Raw genomic sequence first — 17,675 nt, 5'->3', positions numbered from 1 at the left:
TGCTGCTGCGAGTCGGCGCTGCATCTACTAATTGCCATTTTGTGAGTGAGACTCGTCGTGCAACGATATTAGGCCAGATGTTTGAGTGCGCTCGTAGCACTTATACCATGCAAACAGGCTGTAACAGGATGAAGAGGAGCGTCCAAACATATATCCTATCCGCAATGTTACTACTCTACGTTATAATTAAAACTTAGACCGTGTCGTCCTGTCCCTTTCCCCAAGCTTCTTTGTAGACGTCCGTGCATCTCTGCATGCAGTTCGTTAGGCGGTATTATATTATAGGTTCGCAAATGTTTTTAGTTCGTTTAGCTCACTGACTAAAATTGAGTACCGCTATTCCGTATTTATGTAGTTAGACACCGAGAATTTTAGACGGACTGGCACAATAGGACTTCTGGCGGTGCGGTCCGTCGCGAGTCATCAGTGCTGCCGCTCGGTGGATGTAATGGAAGTGACCGAATGGAAAAACAGAGTGGAAACGTTTTTAGGCGAAGTGTCAGAATTAGGGAAGAGACAGCACATAAGCATAATAATGATACAGTAATGATGTAGAGGACATGGAAATTTGGTAAGTGAAAATTAAGGCTGCAGTATTAGACTCATACGGTGACAAAAATGGGGAAAGTAAGGATCGACATATGTATATATAGTTAACTATAAGGGGACATTTTGCCATATATCTTTGCACGCCGTACTCGTGAGAGCTCTGTTTAATCTAATTTTATATACTATTTATTCGTTGGTTTTTGCGTGTATTGCAAGCAAGCATCACATATGAACAAGTACATTAAATTTGTTGTGTTCCTTTATTTTCTATAGCTATGAATTGCGGCTCATTGGAACGGCTCTGCAACAGGCCATATACGAAGCAAACTCAGCCTCGTTGATTTTGTCCTTTGAGAACCGCTGACTCACCCGGCTAACCCTTATACAGGGGCAAAGCGACTTCCACCTTTGAAACCCCGAAGCCAGTTCCGAGCTCTCTCTAAACTTGCATTATGGTTATACGCACCGGTTAAAACGGTAGTTGCATTAGCAACAGCAGCGGCAGTAGCAGCGTTTGCAGTGTCACTACGACCGGTAGCGGCGACACAGCAGGTTTCATGTGGAATAACTTCACTCGAAAGCGATGCCGTTGCTGGCATAATCCGACCCAACCCCCAGCGTTTCGACAACGTGTGCAATCACATCGGCTGTAGGAACTCGGAAGGCCTTTGTTTATAGGAGAGGAAGGCCTGGCTATCCTTTGCGTGGGTGACAAAATGAGTTAACTTTTACGTCAACCTCCTATACGCGTATGGCTTGCTCCCTCCTCTTACTACTGGTGGCAGCACCCGCAGTGCAAACCGGCAGTTTACGAACCTAGCGTAGTAGGTAATAGTAGCTTCTCGGTGAGTGAGAGAAGGACACAGGTCTGAAGGCCATGCTTTTTCTGCTCCCGTTCCCACATACTGCAAACCGGCCAAGATAGTAGCGGTAACAGCGGATATGGCGGTTGTACCTTGTGCTAGCGAAAAAAAGCGTCAGAAAAGCAAGTTACAGCGAAAAGGTAGCTAGTACGTGGCGCGGCGTGCAGCTTTCGAGGCCGTTGCTTATTGCTGAACAGAGAATGTGTATCCCTAGCTAGTAAAAATGGCGGTGCATGTTAGCGGGTCCCCGATCAGCCTCGAAGTTCAAGTCCGCCAGCTAGCTCTGAGTTCTCAAACTTCCGCTTTTGCAGCCTATGCGGCTTCTCTTTGCAGCCGTTATTACTTAGGCGCATAGGACACGAGTTGCCTACGCCAACTATACCACGCGCATTGTAACGATTATACGAGTCCCCTTCGCCGGCTACTCAGAGCATCCAGCGCTCTTTGGGTTACCAGAGAAACTGACAACAACGCTCCGGAGAATTAAATCATCTGCTCTGATCTCTGTGTAACGAAATGAATGTTGCAATTGCCCTTGTTAGATATAACCAAATACTAAGTGAGATTACGAAAACACATATTGCCCTAATATTAATAACAACTATAGCTACAGAACTAGAATATCCTCTAACAATATCTTTGAGATATCTGTCAAAGACAGTGAAAGATCATATTCACCATCACTCTATAACTGACTTTCTAGAGAGTTGTCTTTTCGACGCCGTTATTTGCTTCTGATGTCTTCGTTCAGCTTTAACATATTTCCTAAGCGCATTCTAAAATGTATCTATTCTTTCTATTGTATAAATGTGGCCTAATTCTAGTCGTTCCAAATATCGACGCTGCCTGCGCCAAAAAGCTTGAACCAAATAAACTAAAAAATACAAAGTTCCGTCCGAACTGAGCAGTCGATCGAGACGCAGAAGAAGTTGAATAAGAGGTAATATAAAAGACGCTTTCTTGTAAACTATGGCTAAACCATTTGCAGTTAACGCGTGTGCTATAGTAAGTTAGGAAATCGAAGCCCTACACTCAAACAACGTGAAGGTAATCGTTAACCCTTAAACCTATAATCTTCCTATAGGTTTCTCACATCTACGATATTTTATAAAGCATCTATATAGAATGCAATTAAAAAAGTTGATTTTTAGCCATTTATACATTATATTCTAAGACTGTTTTTCTGCTTTTCAAAAATTGCCTTTCGCTTTCCCTCTCGAAACCGTTTTCGGTCTGGCCTGTTTTGTATTTACGGAATCTTTTCTTCTGTCATTTTCTCGCATCGTGTTTTTTTCTCACTGCGCCTATCGCTACTTATCGGTCCTAATAGCGACAGTTTCATTAGTTATTGTTGGATGGGTAAAAAAAAATGGCTTTCTGCGCGCTAGGATTTAAACTTACACTGGGTTCGTCTCCAGCGAGGGAACGAATAGGGCTAAAGCGGTACTGGAACGGCGCGAAGCCGAACTGCAACATGTTTTAAATGCTACTACAGCTACAAATTGTTATACTATGCACCATGCTATAACGTTCAACGGGTACAGAAGCGTCTCCTGTTGAAATCATCAGGTCTCCTGCTATAGGTCCACCGCTGCATAAAGCATGAAGGAGGCAACCAGCTGGAGCGACCGCGAGAGAGAGAGAGAGAGAGAGAGAGAGGGGGGGGGGCTTGTGGGAGGTACCGCCAATAGGAGATGGCAGGAACAGCAAAATCAGCAGCGACAGCATCGCAGACAGCTTATAGAAAAGAAAGGCTGAAATGTTACTGTGCACTTGTGATATACTTCGTTCTGTTGTTCCGACTGCCGCGTTAGCCTCGTCGCTACTGCAGTGGCAGTTTTCTCGTTTGCTCAGATTCAAATGAAAGGCGAAGGATGAAAGCTTCGTTGTTTTAGGTTTTTCAAAGGTTTTAGGCCTAGAAGACACCTCTGTACACCATAACGCTCTTGCAACGCTGCTACACAGCAACATATATAATAGAGAATTGAGGCGGGAAAAGGGGCGTATGAGTGGCTGTATGTTTGAATTTCTGTGTGCCTATCTAACCTAAGCGGGATGGCTGCGCATTACTGAGTCGGCTATGCCGGCCATACATGTAACATCCTGGTAGCGTTTGCCTCGTTTAAAACTACGTATCTTGCACTTAGACTGGGGGAGGGTTTAGCACTTGGAGGAACTGGGGTTACCCGGAGATAGGAACATGAACGAGCTGATAGAGAAGGAGCCAACTTGGACTTGGCTAGCCTTGTTCGGCTCGATGAGGAAAAGAGATTAGAATTAAATTTTATGCAAGTGTTATCCTTCGTGGACAACACCGCCGGAGGCTTGAACGAGTTACGACTAAAAGTAGGCACAGGCTCACATGCACGAGAAACGCAGGACAAAAGAATTTTCGTTGTGCGTCGAGGACCTCGGTTCTTCCCACAGAGTTGCACGCAAAAGTCGACCAGGACAGCTAGGAATGATACTGGCGCGAATTTTTGAAAGTGGTGTGGAGCGAAATGTAGACTGTGAGTGAAGATAGCAATGGAGATGAACTAAGAACAGGACAGAAAGGAGAAGAGTGCATAAGGGAAAGCTTGAACAGACTGATGGAAAGCGCTGGGTGCTCACTAAGTATCGAAACTAGAAAGGAGCGAAAAAAGGTGGTTGCGAGAGCGACAGCTTATTAAGATGTAGCGAAAATGCTGTGGCACATTGGTACAACGGTATGCCGCGGCCTGAGCGCTCGTACTGTGCTGGTTCGCCGATGGGTTATCACAGAGCTTACACAGGGTGTTTCGTAAGACCATGTATAATAGAGAAGGGAAGTTATGTTCCCGGTAAGCTTTTGACGTCGACAGGAATCACACATTAGAACAGTGAGTACGACACGCGGAAGGACCCACGAAACGCTCCTGGGAAAAGCTTCTGTCAAACGAGCAAGACATTTACAGGCAACGATTGCGTGACGCGGCCGGCGGCAGCAGGAAGGTCGCTGTTGCCGATGGTAACCGGACGGCCATTGGTACGAAGACTGTCGTTGCGCTCAGCATTTTCGTAGGGTTGACCAGCTTCTGGACATCATTTGTGTCCATATTCATATGTATCGGCACGGGCGAGCGAGTTTCTTTCGTTACTGCTTTTCTGCTTGTCTATTTTTCTTTCGTTTGTTACTATAACAGTTTCACGCCCATGATCTATAATAGTAATCCGTTCTGTTCACTTCACTGAGGCATCTACGTTCAGGTGCGTTTACTTTCTCCAGTGCCCAGCACTATATCACCAGTGCATGGCGGCTCTTCGTCGACGGAACATCCTTAATTTTGGACCTTGCGGTATGTCACCTTCGCCTTCCTGGTCGCTCTGCTCCTCTTGTTCAGACCACCCATAGCTCGCCGCCTTACTCTGGTAGACACTGTCAGTTGAATACTGGCCGTGCATACACCCTAATCGACGTCTCGACCATGAGCATTGCGTCTAGACGAATACTATACGTACAGAGAAACACGCACATTTGCAAGCACTTGTCACTACCCGTTCATTTACAGCCGCGAGGCATCTAACGGAGAAAAAGAATAGAGGCCGCATACGCATAAACAACTTGTGTATACGTACGAGTGTCTATCTACCTCCAAGGATTTGTACACAGATACGGACATCATAAACAATGAAGCAAGCACACAGAGCATCTGGTTTTCGCCAATGGCCGCCATTGCTGCCGTTGATATCCGGCATATATGGTGCGAGCGACAAACAACGGCGTATTTGCTGTTGTTGTTGAGCCGAAGTAACGTTTACTAACGGACGTCGCTATAGTCGAAGATGGTCGATGTCCATGTACACGTCGAATGACTAGAAACGCACACACGGCTCGCTCAGTAGCAGCCGCGGAAACAAAGATATCAAACAAAGATGCAATGCTGCGTTCCGCCGTTAACCTACAGCTTTAGCTAGTCGACCATTATCGACGGACTAAACAAAAGGATTTAAGACCTCTGTCTGTTGCTGCTACTGTTGTCGCAGTCATCACTCCAGTCGTCATCTGATTCTCTATGTGCGCGTATGTTAACATTACGATTTGGTTCGTTGTACCTGCGAGAATACGTCATTATAATGACAACGATTCCTGTCCTATACCTGGCAAGAGATGCTGCAATGAAGCAAAAGGCACTTCACCACAATAAAATTTCTGGTGATGCCGAGATCTAAGCAACTGCGTCCGCTAGTAATAGGTACCAGTGCAGCGAACTGCTGGGAATGGGCAGTAATGGAAAGGCTGCAGCGGGTTGTGCCCAAAGAGCCTATGACGTATCGGATACAATAGAAGACGTGAAATATAGCGAGGACAGTTAAGAGTAACAAAAACAATTACTTTCGCCCCAAAGCCACTCCAGCGTAGAATATACTACGTCTGTGCATGTAATGGGTACGCGAAAAAATGAGAGAGAGAGAGAGAGAGAGAGATGCATTTCTACCTAAATATGTTGCGCGAGGAATTTCAGTAGGTATACGCATGGGGACTTGATCACGAGACGGAACTGATATCTATCCAGATGTATAACGGTATTAGAGAATTCCGGTGATGAAGAAAAGTCTAGGAGGCGTAAACTTAGCGAAATTATAGGGGAATTATGTAGCAAGCAGACAACTGGCCGTTCTCAGCGCTATCCGATGGGTCGACCCGGGTCTGTTAATCTGCTAACTCGCTAGGTGTATACGCCCATGTTTGGTTAAGATGTATGCCTACGTATCGCACGCATGTTCTTTGTCACAATTTGCGCTCATCTCGTTGCCATACACTCGTTTATGTATAATGCCTGCGTACATATGAAGAACCAGCCGACAAACGACCGCGTTATTTCTGCGTTGCTCAGCGAAGCAGTTTATTATTATCTTGCTAGTGCAGGGTCGCCTGCATCCGTTGCAGAACCAGCGGACGCGTTGTGTATCGGTACCAAACAAAATGCAGATAGGGAAACACTGCAACAATCGCGGTTATGGTTGTTTCCTGCACCCCCCATATCAGTAGGCTCAACCTCAACGTTTGGCTGTCTGGTCCCAAACTTATCCAGCTAATTACGCTGTCAGTTAAAGCAACTATAGGCCACGTTGCCGAGTCATGGAGTGCAGTTCCCATTCGCGGCTGGCATTTTAAGGCTCGGCGTGTTTCGACCGTTCGTTAACTGAACGGGCTGCCCTCCATTGGATCAATTAGTGCTACACATTGATTTGTATGTAGGATATATAGTGAGTTATACCGATAACGAAATACCTTTCATAAATTTCTGCACATAGAACTACCGCCAGTAATCAATCAGAATCGAAAGGATTGTCAAGCTGACGTCAAGTATCAGACTGTATTTTAGAACGCAACAGGGTCCGCATCTAGATATGGTTTTGAATCAGTAAGAAAACGATGATACGTTTATCTCAATAATTCGACCAAGCTTTCCTATAACCCTGTACAACTTATGCACAAAATATGCACATGTATCTAGCGATATATAGAAGTGCAAATACATGGGTTTGTGACATTTTTTGCAAGTATACGTATTGTCGAAAGGTAGAAGAAATAATTCAATTACCGGTATTGATTTTCCACTTGGTGATCAAAGCGGATTGTCACCAGCACTATTGGTAGAATAATTTATCATCTCAGGAGCCAAAAAAGATGCAGCGGAAGCAGCAGATCAATTGCTGGAAGCCCACAGAGACTAGAAGAGGAAAGTCAGCGCCGTGGCAGGGCCTAGATGACAGCAAAACGCACCTGTTCATTCACAATAGACTCGATGCAAATTGCAATAGATCAGCCGATAGACGCCTGTAACAACGCGCTAAAGTCTGCTAGCCGAGTACTTACGCATCTCGCGGTTAGACATCGGCCTATCACGTCGGTCGTGTTTTCAGCTCGTCGATGTATTGTTGAACTTGTACAGCAGTTAGTGCACCACAAGCATCGTTTGGTGCCTGGCCCGCATTTACGAAGAATGATGCTCTTCGTAACTGTTTCTATTTAGGGAGATATATCCGCTGATACCGATAGACTTGTATTTCTCGCAAGCTATATTGCCATCGATTTGTGTGTTTACGTTGGGACAATGGGACGGAAACGTATTATGAGTATTGTAACGAGAGCTCATCATTGAAATTGCGGGTTATGATGCGCACGCGTGCATGTGTGCACGCGTGCGCATCATAACCCGGCAATAAATCGGCACGTTTGGGACGTTAATGTCGACAATTAAACAGTAATAACTCGATTTGAAAAAAAGACGGGTAACTGCGTACTGACCTTCCTATTTCTCTATCATCTTCTGTCCTGCTTTAGTCACTTTGTCCTTTTGATTGGAACTCAGAATCCTGTCATCTTTTTTTGCACATACAGCTGAAAACGAACCATTGCAATCAGGAAAGCCACCGCGCGTAGCCAGTGAGACGCATTATTAGCCCGTGTAACCCTACGGTATCGGGGGTACAAATCAATGATTACGTCGGCGGTCACGCCACACAACACGATACAGATAAACAGACAAAAGGAAAAGAGAGATTATTATACTTCCAGAACAGGTTATTATCCCTAGGGCAAGGCGCTATAATTGTTTAAGCGTCCGATTCGAACGAAGTGGTATGTTATGAGACCAGCTGGTAGAAGCTGGAAGTTCAGCGATCGAGGTGTTTGATTTTCCCTCTGCCCAGAATGATTGACCCTCGGGTTGAGTACGAGCTTTCAGCCAAGACAATGTAATGTTCCAGCTAGAAAAGCCCGCATAGCATGGAGAAAATATATTGATTTTAAGGTATTTTAGGACTACCTTCTTTCGCTATCTAGCTACAAACGGATAGCCCCTCAAGTGAAGCCTTTTTGTGCGATGTTCCATATAGGGCATTCATGCTGAGATTAGTATGTATCCATAATCGAAATTGGCTAATATGACACATATGCCCATTGTTCAAAATGTAAGAATATACACTTGTATGGTCGCAAAATAACTTTCAAGTCTAGCATTCGTTCATAATGGCAAAGGTGTGTTTTTACCGAATTGCAGACATAGGTGCACCAGTGGACATCTAATCATGTTTTGGAATAGGTACTTAGTTAAGAGTGTCTCGTGGATGGTGGTCCTACGAAGGCGTTGCCATAGTGCTAATGGGTACAGATTGAAGCTGCTTCAAATCATTGATGATTTAGTAAAGGACGTACAACGAATTCAACAGTACATTATAGTGTGACTATGATATACGTGTGAACATAATAACTCTGATAGCCTATAAGGTAGATATTCGTTCGAACCATCCACCAATCGTACTTATTTGTATCTTGTTTGTACATGAGACGAAGTATTTACGTTTCAGTCGATAGATTAACCGGGAACAGATCCAGACCAGTTGAATCCTCTCAACATTCTATTATAATGAATGAAGATTTAGACGCATATACGTTCAGCAGTGCACAAGGTACGATTTCGATTTTGGTATGACCATTGAACGCGATCAAAATCGAAGATCGTCGCTTTCAAATCACTCAACTATGTATTCGGCACACAGCATTGTACAGCTGCTGTGCGCGGATGCACAGCTCGAGCTAAAATGAACCATTAACCACAAAGACCCGTCCTTCGTCTGTATGTAGTTGCAAAAGTGAAGTAAGTTTTAATGTGACTTTTTGAAGTAAATCTGAACGAGGTGACAGAGGAGTACTGTCTGGGAATTCTACTACTGTTATTACCGCTAGTTCTAGTACAATTGCTTACTCTATCGAACGCCAAACAGCCTCTTTCGGCCAATGTGGGTTATTGGCTGAGGTGTATACAATGCTGATCCGACGCGAAATGGAGCTTGATTCATTACTTGAGCACACAAAACTGAATTGAAACGACCCCAACCAGGACATCCATGGCCTACTTGTGTCCCTTCGGCGATGGTTTAGCCTCTCTGGACACATTCTCTTGAGCATCTCGTGTCTTCCCGAGAACGATCGCATTTTGTTTGCTCCTAATGAAGTGTACCTTCTTTATCTCACTCCGTGATCCGAGATTCATTTATTCCACCCAGCACTCAAGCAGCAGGACCTACAAATCTGATACGCATAATTTTTTGTCGGACGAACCTCAGCTGAATGCAACTGGGGTTCGATGTAAGAGCGATGTAAAGGGAAACGACCCATTTCGGAACTCGGTTGAAAAACGTTAGAACCGAAAACGCAGTTACTGGGACAGTGTTTTCATTACTAAAACCGAAGCTAGAGATCAGGTCTATCGTTAAACATAAACAGTATCAATATGTCTGTGTTACTTGAACAACTGAATATTTTTATTGAACAGTCGATAGGAAATTCTGATGGATTTATGTAAAAGCTAACTAAGCTTCTGTTTCAGTCCCGCCCTAAACAAGTAGCGGTAGTACTTTTATTGTTGCACTAAGTTATTTTTCTTTTATTTAACGGTGTTACTTTTTTATTCAATTAACAGGCCAATAATTACTTGATTACTTTTTGTTTATACCGCCTCGTTCACTACTTAGTCTGATCATGATCTCATCTAGCCTGAGGGTGCAGTTCATGCGGCGTGGTTACAGTGTCGTGGCGTACTTTTCCGATATCGAATGAGGGCACAAACATTTAAATGACTAATTATGTCACGCTAATTGGCATTGAATAGCTCATTACTACCTATATCATCCAGTTATAGAAGAGGGGATTGTATAGAAAGTGCCTTTTGACTAAGTGCATCCATTATTCGGCCTGGCTGTACCATCCTCATGGATACGCGACCTCTTTTATCCGATCGTTTGGCGTGCATCAATCGAATAGTTTATTGACACTCAGTAATGATAACATAGTGGTGGCCGTAGAGCGACTTATGAAAATGCTTGCTTACCGCAAGCTTGCACTGGATCCTTTGTGTAAGTTCAACAGTACGCGGAAACTATCTGAAGTTTGTCATCAAATGGCCGCTAGCTTCAACGACCAAATCAAGCCGTTGTTATCTATAATATCTAACGAAAGGTTTCTCTGGGTGCCCAAGGATACTCCAATAGGAAGAAATCAATTTATCTATAGTTTACTTATTAATTTATTGATCGACGGTGTAACAACGTTCGACTGATACAGATGACGTAAACGTTTAGTGCTCATTTAAAATGCCAAAACCACTTAGTCAGTCGTCTTCTTTTGTTTTGGTGTCGTTTTTAAGCCGGCGTTCGTCGAGCGGAATCCTTTGTAAACACTGAAACAACTGGTTACGAGACAGAGTCTGTTAGCAAAGGAGTCAGGGACTAGCAAAAGTATCTAGCTTGAATCATTCAACTTGATCCTGCACGGCAACGAATTCCGGCAAGACCGACATTGGCAACAAAGCCTGCCTGGCAGGCACCGGCAATAAGCAAACAGGACGTCTTCAACAAATGCACAATATTTAAAGTGTTGCCAGCGTTGTTTTTGCTTTCGGCCTTTCTTTTTTTCGCGCACTCCGATACGAGGCGTCACCGTTGACAAGAACTAGCTACATCTATGATCGTGCACCGACAGGCCAAGAGATGGAGAGAGACGGCTGCTAACGGAGTACGGACACGCAAGTCCTTTGCCTGCATCACTTGTTCTACTCGCTCAGTTCGTGCCGTACCAGAGTTACAACAGTGATGCATGTGTATGCGGCTGTTATCTTGCACTGCGGACTCACGCGTCGCTTTGCCAGCCAGACTCTACTTCTACCGCTGTCAACGTCGCCGTCACGCGTTGCCGTTATCAGCAAAGTTACCGTTCTCCTCGGTAAGAGCTAGCTAGAAACTTGCAGGTTGCATTGCTACTTGCACGCCTGGTTACTCAGAGCATAATCTATTTACGAAAAAAAGAAAAGGACCTGCCGGCAGGTGTGATTGGCTGCCGCCGCAGTAGCAGTTGCAGAGACGACCAGACGAACAGGGCCACTGAGAGTGCGGCGTGTCGTGTTGAATAAGAACGACGCCGGCCAGGAGTGCCGCTGAGCTATTCTGTATAACCAGACGTATATATAATATTATACGAAACGAATAGCTGGGCCAGCGACGGCGGCTGGAGCAGTTTGTGTTGCTAATAGCGCCAAATCGGTTTTTTGTCTGAGTTTGTTTATGACTAGGCAATAGTCCAAGCGACGATTCTAGCACTTCCACCACTATTATTAATGTTACTATTTGTGCCTGAGTAGTAATAGAAACAGCTTCAGCTGTTGCACGAACAGCAGAAGGGGGGCCTGCAGCCGCCGACCAGTCCCCACCAAGCAAGTGGCTACGCAACGTCGGACGTGCTAATTGGTCTCGCCGAAGACATCCGCCCGGACTAGCGCGGCCGGCGGCTGTACGGGCCGTCATCATTTGTCACTGTAGCGTACTGTAATAGAACCTAGTGCACACGCTGGAACGGCATGACGGCTCGCTCGGAATGCACGCTTTCCGTAGTTCGTTACGATTCGGCCTGATGGTGAGTATATCATTGCGGAGGAGGAGAAGTGAATCTCTGTTAGGGTCGACCGTCATAGACTGCTCGTCACCAGCCTATCTCCTCCTTAATCCTAAGTCTTTATTTACGTTGCCGCAAGATATTCGCTGTCCTCAATGGTGCACGCAAATTAGGCTGGATATGGTCCAGCGTTGATTTGCTGGGATTTCATTATAAAATACATCTTGGCGTGTTAGATAAAAAAAGAAAAAACTGAGACGCACTAGTTGTGCCAGCATTGATGAGTTTACTAATTATATCATGGATCATGTTGTTGTTTCGTGTAACAGTTAGTATTTTTCTGCACTAGTGACTCGTGGCTTGGAAACATGGAAGACGAAGCTTGCTTTCTGAAAGACGACATTCTCTGAACTAAGTTGTTTTCTTTAGATTGTTTAGTTGGATCGGCATGTACCAAAGGAATAAACTTGTCAAACATGCTAAATACGCTAAATAATATATCTGTCGAGATAAAGGATTGCTTTATAGGAATAGAGCAAATTTAGATATGAATCATGGCTAGTTGCCCTTGGTTCATGTTGCCTTCTTCGACAGGTAAATGCTATTGCCGGATGTATGCATGGACCAACCACACTTAAGCTGTGTATTACAGTAGCTTAATTTTCTGAATGTCTGTCTTCGCTGCGTACGCCGTAAACGTCAACGATCACCGACCCGCTCGGTCTTAGCACATAGACGCAACTCACCTGTCGTCTCGATCATGTCGATGTGACCTGGCACCCAATTTTCTTGTACCCCTCTTTAGCGTCGCCTCTCTAGCTATGTTCGCCATTGGAGTCTGGTCTCACTCATCGGAGTCAGTTCGGTTCGATGCACCACGACGACAACGAGAGACGACGCGACCTTCAGTGCGAGAAGGAATGCGGCAGAGTCAATGGAAGAGATTTCCAAAGGAAGACGATGTCGCTGAAAGAAACGCAACCATTGCGTCGGCACTTGCCACGGCTGCAATAAATGTCAGGATGGTTCATCATCTCGCAACTTTTCTCTCACTGGCTTTTGCCAACGCTCTATATCATACAAAGTCTGCCTTACGGCTAGACGAAACCAGGAAAGGGAGAGCTGCTTTGCTCCATCGTTTCATCGCTATACCCCACATCTTGTCGCACTCTCTTGTCTCGTTTCCTCGCCAGACGCTCAGTTCAGGTCGCCTTTGCGTACAGGCAAACAGCCGTGCTCGATATTTTCCTCCTTGTGTACATCGACCAGAGGGCGAAACGCACGGGTACGACTTTGGTACGAGCCTGTTTTTCCTTGTTATCGTTGTCGTCTTCACCGACGAGCCTTCTTGGCTCCTGATGGCTCCCAAAGGACACGTCTAGGTCCCGTTAAGATCTGCTAGAGCGTCGCCTCTTCTCCAGCTGCCACTACCGATGCCACCGCCACCGGTGCTCCAAGTGCAGCCATTTGGAGTGTCCATTCGTTCTGCTACAACACACGATTGACGCGTTTAGTTCTTTTTGTTCCATGACACTGCACCACCTCTCTTCCTCTTTCATCTAACTTATTCGACGATATCTTTCTGTTCGAACGATAACGAAGCGAAGCTCTTGCTTAAGGCACTAGAGGCTGTGGCAGCTGATCAGATCATCAAATGCTTCAGCGATGATGAGTGCGAGTCGGACAAGTGAGTCGTTTGATACAGAAGTGAAAACGAGGGAAGAGTGGCAAAAGAAAGCGACGTGTCCAGCTGTACAGCAGTAGCGCGATGGTAAAGACAGCAAACTACTAACAGTAAGACGCAACGATCACGAATAGCCGATCTAACTGTCTCCATCACAGCGAAGACCTGTGTGATCAAAGGCTTGCAGGGTTTTCTGAAGAAAAAAGTGAATGCACAGTGGGAAAGGCACCGAAGAGGAAAGACTGAACATCTCCGGATTTTTCCTATGGATCCTCTCTTTAGTCGCGGCTCTAAGAATATTTCGAACAAAGAGTTTCAAATTTGCGCAGACCTTTGTCCCCTTTCTGCATTACAGCTGACAGCGATAGTGCCACCAGTCGCCGAAGCGGCGCGGTGCGACTCAGCTAACCAGGGCCACTAAGGACTAGTGTGCATCGATGTCACTGACAGACTTTTCGCTTGCAGCTAGCTTCTATGCGAGAAGTTGGAAGACGGCTCGACGCCGCTTTCACAAGGGGCGGAGGCGGTGGCGGCTGGACTCTTTGAGGGCCCTTCGCGCCGCGGGGTTTCTCTTTTCGCCCCTTGACCGCGCAATGTGCCAACCGACCCATGGTGCTCAAGCTCGATCTTGTTCTTTCTCATTGCTGTGTTCATTGCAAGATGACGGCATAAACGCAGACGAAGATAGAGGCGAGCACGGGAAAAGCAATGGCATTGACCAAGACCACGAAATACGCTTGTTAGTCTTCGGTGATCTTTTCGCTTCCTTAGCTTTCTTTTGCAAGAAGAACCCAAGCCGCAGGCGAGCCGAAGCAGACCCTGCGGGTGCTCAGGAAGCGTTGTCCTTTCTCTCTAGGGCTACGTCCAGATGGATTGTAGAAGATGAAAAAGGCGGTCACTGGCGGTCAGCTATAGGCAAGGGAAAGGCCATGTAAACTCTCACGGCCTGAGGACGGTTAGTGCAAATGATGGCCGAACTAAAGGAGCTATACGAGACAACAACTGGCATCATAGATAGCTATCATTTATATATATATGTAAGAATTCAATTTTATTAGTCGTATTCGAAATTCATCTTCTCTTTGTACCGTGTATTTCAGGAGCTTGTTCGCCGTATTCTTACATGCTGTTAGCAGTCCAGCAATAAACCTGTCAATAACGTTCTTCGTGACTGTCGCCTAGCCGTCCAGGAAATACGCTCTGGTTATGTATGGACTCATTGTTTTTGTAGCCTTGCCTTTAGCGCTGTTGTGCTCGAATTTCTTAGCAATTTTCCGTTCTTAGGCTTTTACCACTGCAATTATGCCCCCAGACATTGTTCATCATCTATTTTTGCTATCTATCATCACCTCTGCTTCCTGCTATCCTTTATGGCTATCTGAAAACAAGCCCGAAAGAGAGACAAAAAGAGATGAGAGGGCGGAAGTAGTTCAAATGTAGAGCGGTTACATTTTTTCTGCATTTACCCCGTTGTTCTACCGTTACGTTTGCTTTCGTCATCTTGTCCTCCATTGTTGCTCTACTAATGCCGATATGCCTCTATCGATCGCTGTTTTCCGTTTCTCTCTATCTCTCATCCTACGTTACCGATCCGAGGACCTCGAAACGCTTTTTCAACATAGCTGACTCCGTAACTCTGTTAGTCGGTCTGTCAGGATGGGTGATACCCGCCGACGCTCGCCAGCCAGGTGGGCTCAGTGTAGCGGCTCCACGCCCCTCACACTTCTCAATTGTCCCCAAGTATTTTTTACTCTGGGTACTCTCAGTTTCTTCGCATCCATTCCTCGGCTTTCTCATTTGTGTATCATCTTTATTGCTCTTCAGTCTCCTTCTATTTGGTCTCGCTATTCGCTCTCATCAGCTCGTTTTGCAGGGTTATTTGTTTTCCTTTCAATTTGCTTTGCCGGTTACCCAAACTATGCATCTTTTTCTTCCTCTTGCTCCTTCCGTTTTCCTCGGTTTATGCGCCTCTTTTGTGTGTGTATGTGTGTGTGTGTGTGTGTGTATGTATTACCAGTGAAAGAAATCCCTGTGTGTCTGCATGTTGCTCGCATTGAGTTTGTTTTTCCAGAGCGACGCGCGAGGTACAAGAAACTCAGCTTCTTTTATCTCCTCCAGTGGCTCGCGATTTTCCCTTTGACATTTCCGCTGCACCCGTTCCTAGTTTACCCATTGAGAAAGCCTTCTTGCCTTATTGCGCCTACCCTCGTCTCGTTTTTTTTTTTATTTGCACATTCGTTTAGTCCCCTAATTCGGATTATCTGCGTGCTCTTACTGACGCTGCTGCTATTCCTGTTTAGTGGCGCTTTTCTACCTGATTGTTACCGGCAAGGTCACGCTTCCTAAAAGGGCAGTTCGGCCTTCGCTGTACCTCGTTGTTGATACGAGATCAGTTCGTGTACGTAACAGAAGTAACGTAAACTGATACAGTAAGTTCACACGACACGTGGAAGTGTGAGTAAAACAGGTGATGATTGAACTAGATCTATGAAACAGTCGAAACTTACTATTACTTCATATTTATGCTCACTTGCTTATGTAGGCATCAAATGATCCATTTATGTGTTTTTAAAGACAAGTCGTAAGCGATAAAGCCCATTTTGCGGATGGGTTATAAAGTGCCGATTGATAGACATGGAAAACTAAGTAGCGCTCATGCAGATCAAATAAAACATACTGCCTTACGAAGATATTACTCGTGTTTAATCATGGTACTAACTCAGTTATAACTCCGTCGTCCTGAGCCAAGCGCCTTTCACCCACTTTTTCCGCGTTTTACCCACTATATTCATTACTTTCGTTTCGATTCCTATTGTGCCAAAGTTAAGCCGAATTCTTTGGACACAAGTCGACTCAGCGTCGTATTATTCTTTGTTGTTCTATTGTTTCCTCGTTTGTATCAACACCACGCTATATATCGTGTTGCAATACTGCGGCGTAATGCCCTACGTGCTAGCTATATTTGGGTGTATACATGATGGAGCCCTATGGATTCTGTACAGTTGTTATATGGCGCTGCTTCAGACGTGCTTCGTAGTAAGTGATACTACGCGTTCTAGCTGTCGGCCAGGCAGCGTCGCAGATGACCGTTCCCTTCTCTGGCTACCGTTACTAGTCGCCCATAGTCCCCGAAGCGGCCAACGGGCCAAACATGGACAACCAATCACGGGGGCAGCAGCAGTAGCTAGAAACGGGAACGGTCGTAGAAGTAGAAACGCTAGCAAAAAGGGCCGAACGACTGCTACGGCGACGGCGAAATGGATTGAACGATGGTGGGTCGCTCTCTTAAGACCCTGAATTTTCCTTGGTCTGTAGGTCGGTGTATATCTCCTGTAACCCAGGGTCGTATCGGCTCCTCCGGAGTGGCGCGCTGGTAGCCGCGCAAGTGGCACGGGTAGTAGGCTACGAAATCGATTCTTTAAAGGCCAAAGCTTCACTCGCCGCCGGAGGCTTTCGTCGCTCGAAGGCCCTACAACTACGAAAACGAGGAGGTCGCATTTCTTTAAAGCAAAGAAGGGGGGCAAGGGGTATAAGCCTAAAGGGCAGCTTGCGGAAGGCCTCTATAAAGGCAAGGACGGCCTGAATCAGCAGGCTACAAGCAACGTAGCCAGACCACCACTGCAGCCACTAAAGGCCTTTTTCAAGACATTTTCCTCGAATTTTCCCAAGATTCGCGTCTACTCTAGTGTTCTATTGACGGAATGGCGGTGTTCGTAGACCGTCGACCGCCAGCTGTCCGCGACGCCATCTCGCGTTCTCACTCCGTTGCTACTGCTGCTACTACGAGTCGAGTGCGTACACAGCCATTGGCGTACGCATAGAAAGAGTTTTTGGTCCCCTTCGCCCCCGAGCCTTGCCACGCCCGCAAGAGCCTAGAAGAACCCTTGGAAGCGTTAGAGTGTAGTTCGTTTCTCTCCCTCTCTCTCAGCCCTATATACATATGCATTTTCTATCGTTTGGCAATTGCTGCCACTGCTACTACAACGTCAATTTCGTTCGCTTCTATCCAGTATGATTCGTTCGGTCACTAGCTCGTAGACTACGTAACACGGTGGCAGGCCACGGTGTTAGTACCAAGGCCAGCATGGATAGTCCTAGATGCTAGCTCCATTCCGAAGAGCCCATGGAACCCAGTCGCACCCAGTGAAGTTCGTATCTTTGAGAT

General features: G+C 45.8%; 1 protein-coding gene and 1 long non-coding RNA gene across 8 annotated transcripts in view; one reads left to right on the top strand and one right to left on the bottom strand.

Annotated features, from left to right (window-relative positions):
• The window catches only part of LOC111251690 (uncharacterized), a 169,766-nt gene that overhangs the window by 112,982 nt on the left and 39,109 nt on the right, over positions 1-17,675 (bottom strand). The window lies entirely within an intron of this gene.
• The window catches only part of LOC147755399 (uncharacterized), a 112,299-nt gene that overhangs the window by 72,965 nt on the left and 21,659 nt on the right, over positions 1-17,675 (top strand). Inside the window, exon 4 of one of the 2 annotated variants that reach the window (XR_015329210.1) lies at positions 14,611-14,718. This is a non-coding gene — a long non-coding RNA (uncharacterized LOC147755399). Of the gene's footprint in view, positions 1-14,610; positions 16,192-17,675 lie in introns of those variants that run through there. The other variant, XR_015329209.1, reaches the window with a different exon arrangement.

Source organism: Varroa destructor, unplaced genomic scaffold, assembly GCF_002443255.2.
Source record: "Varroa destructor unplaced genomic scaffold, Vdes_3.0 BEIS01000005.1, whole genome shotgun sequence".
Taxonomy (NCBI): Eukaryota; Metazoa; Arthropoda; class Arachnida; order Mesostigmata; family Varroidae; genus Varroa; species Varroa destructor.
This window is presented reverse-complemented; position numbering and strand designations above follow the sequence as displayed.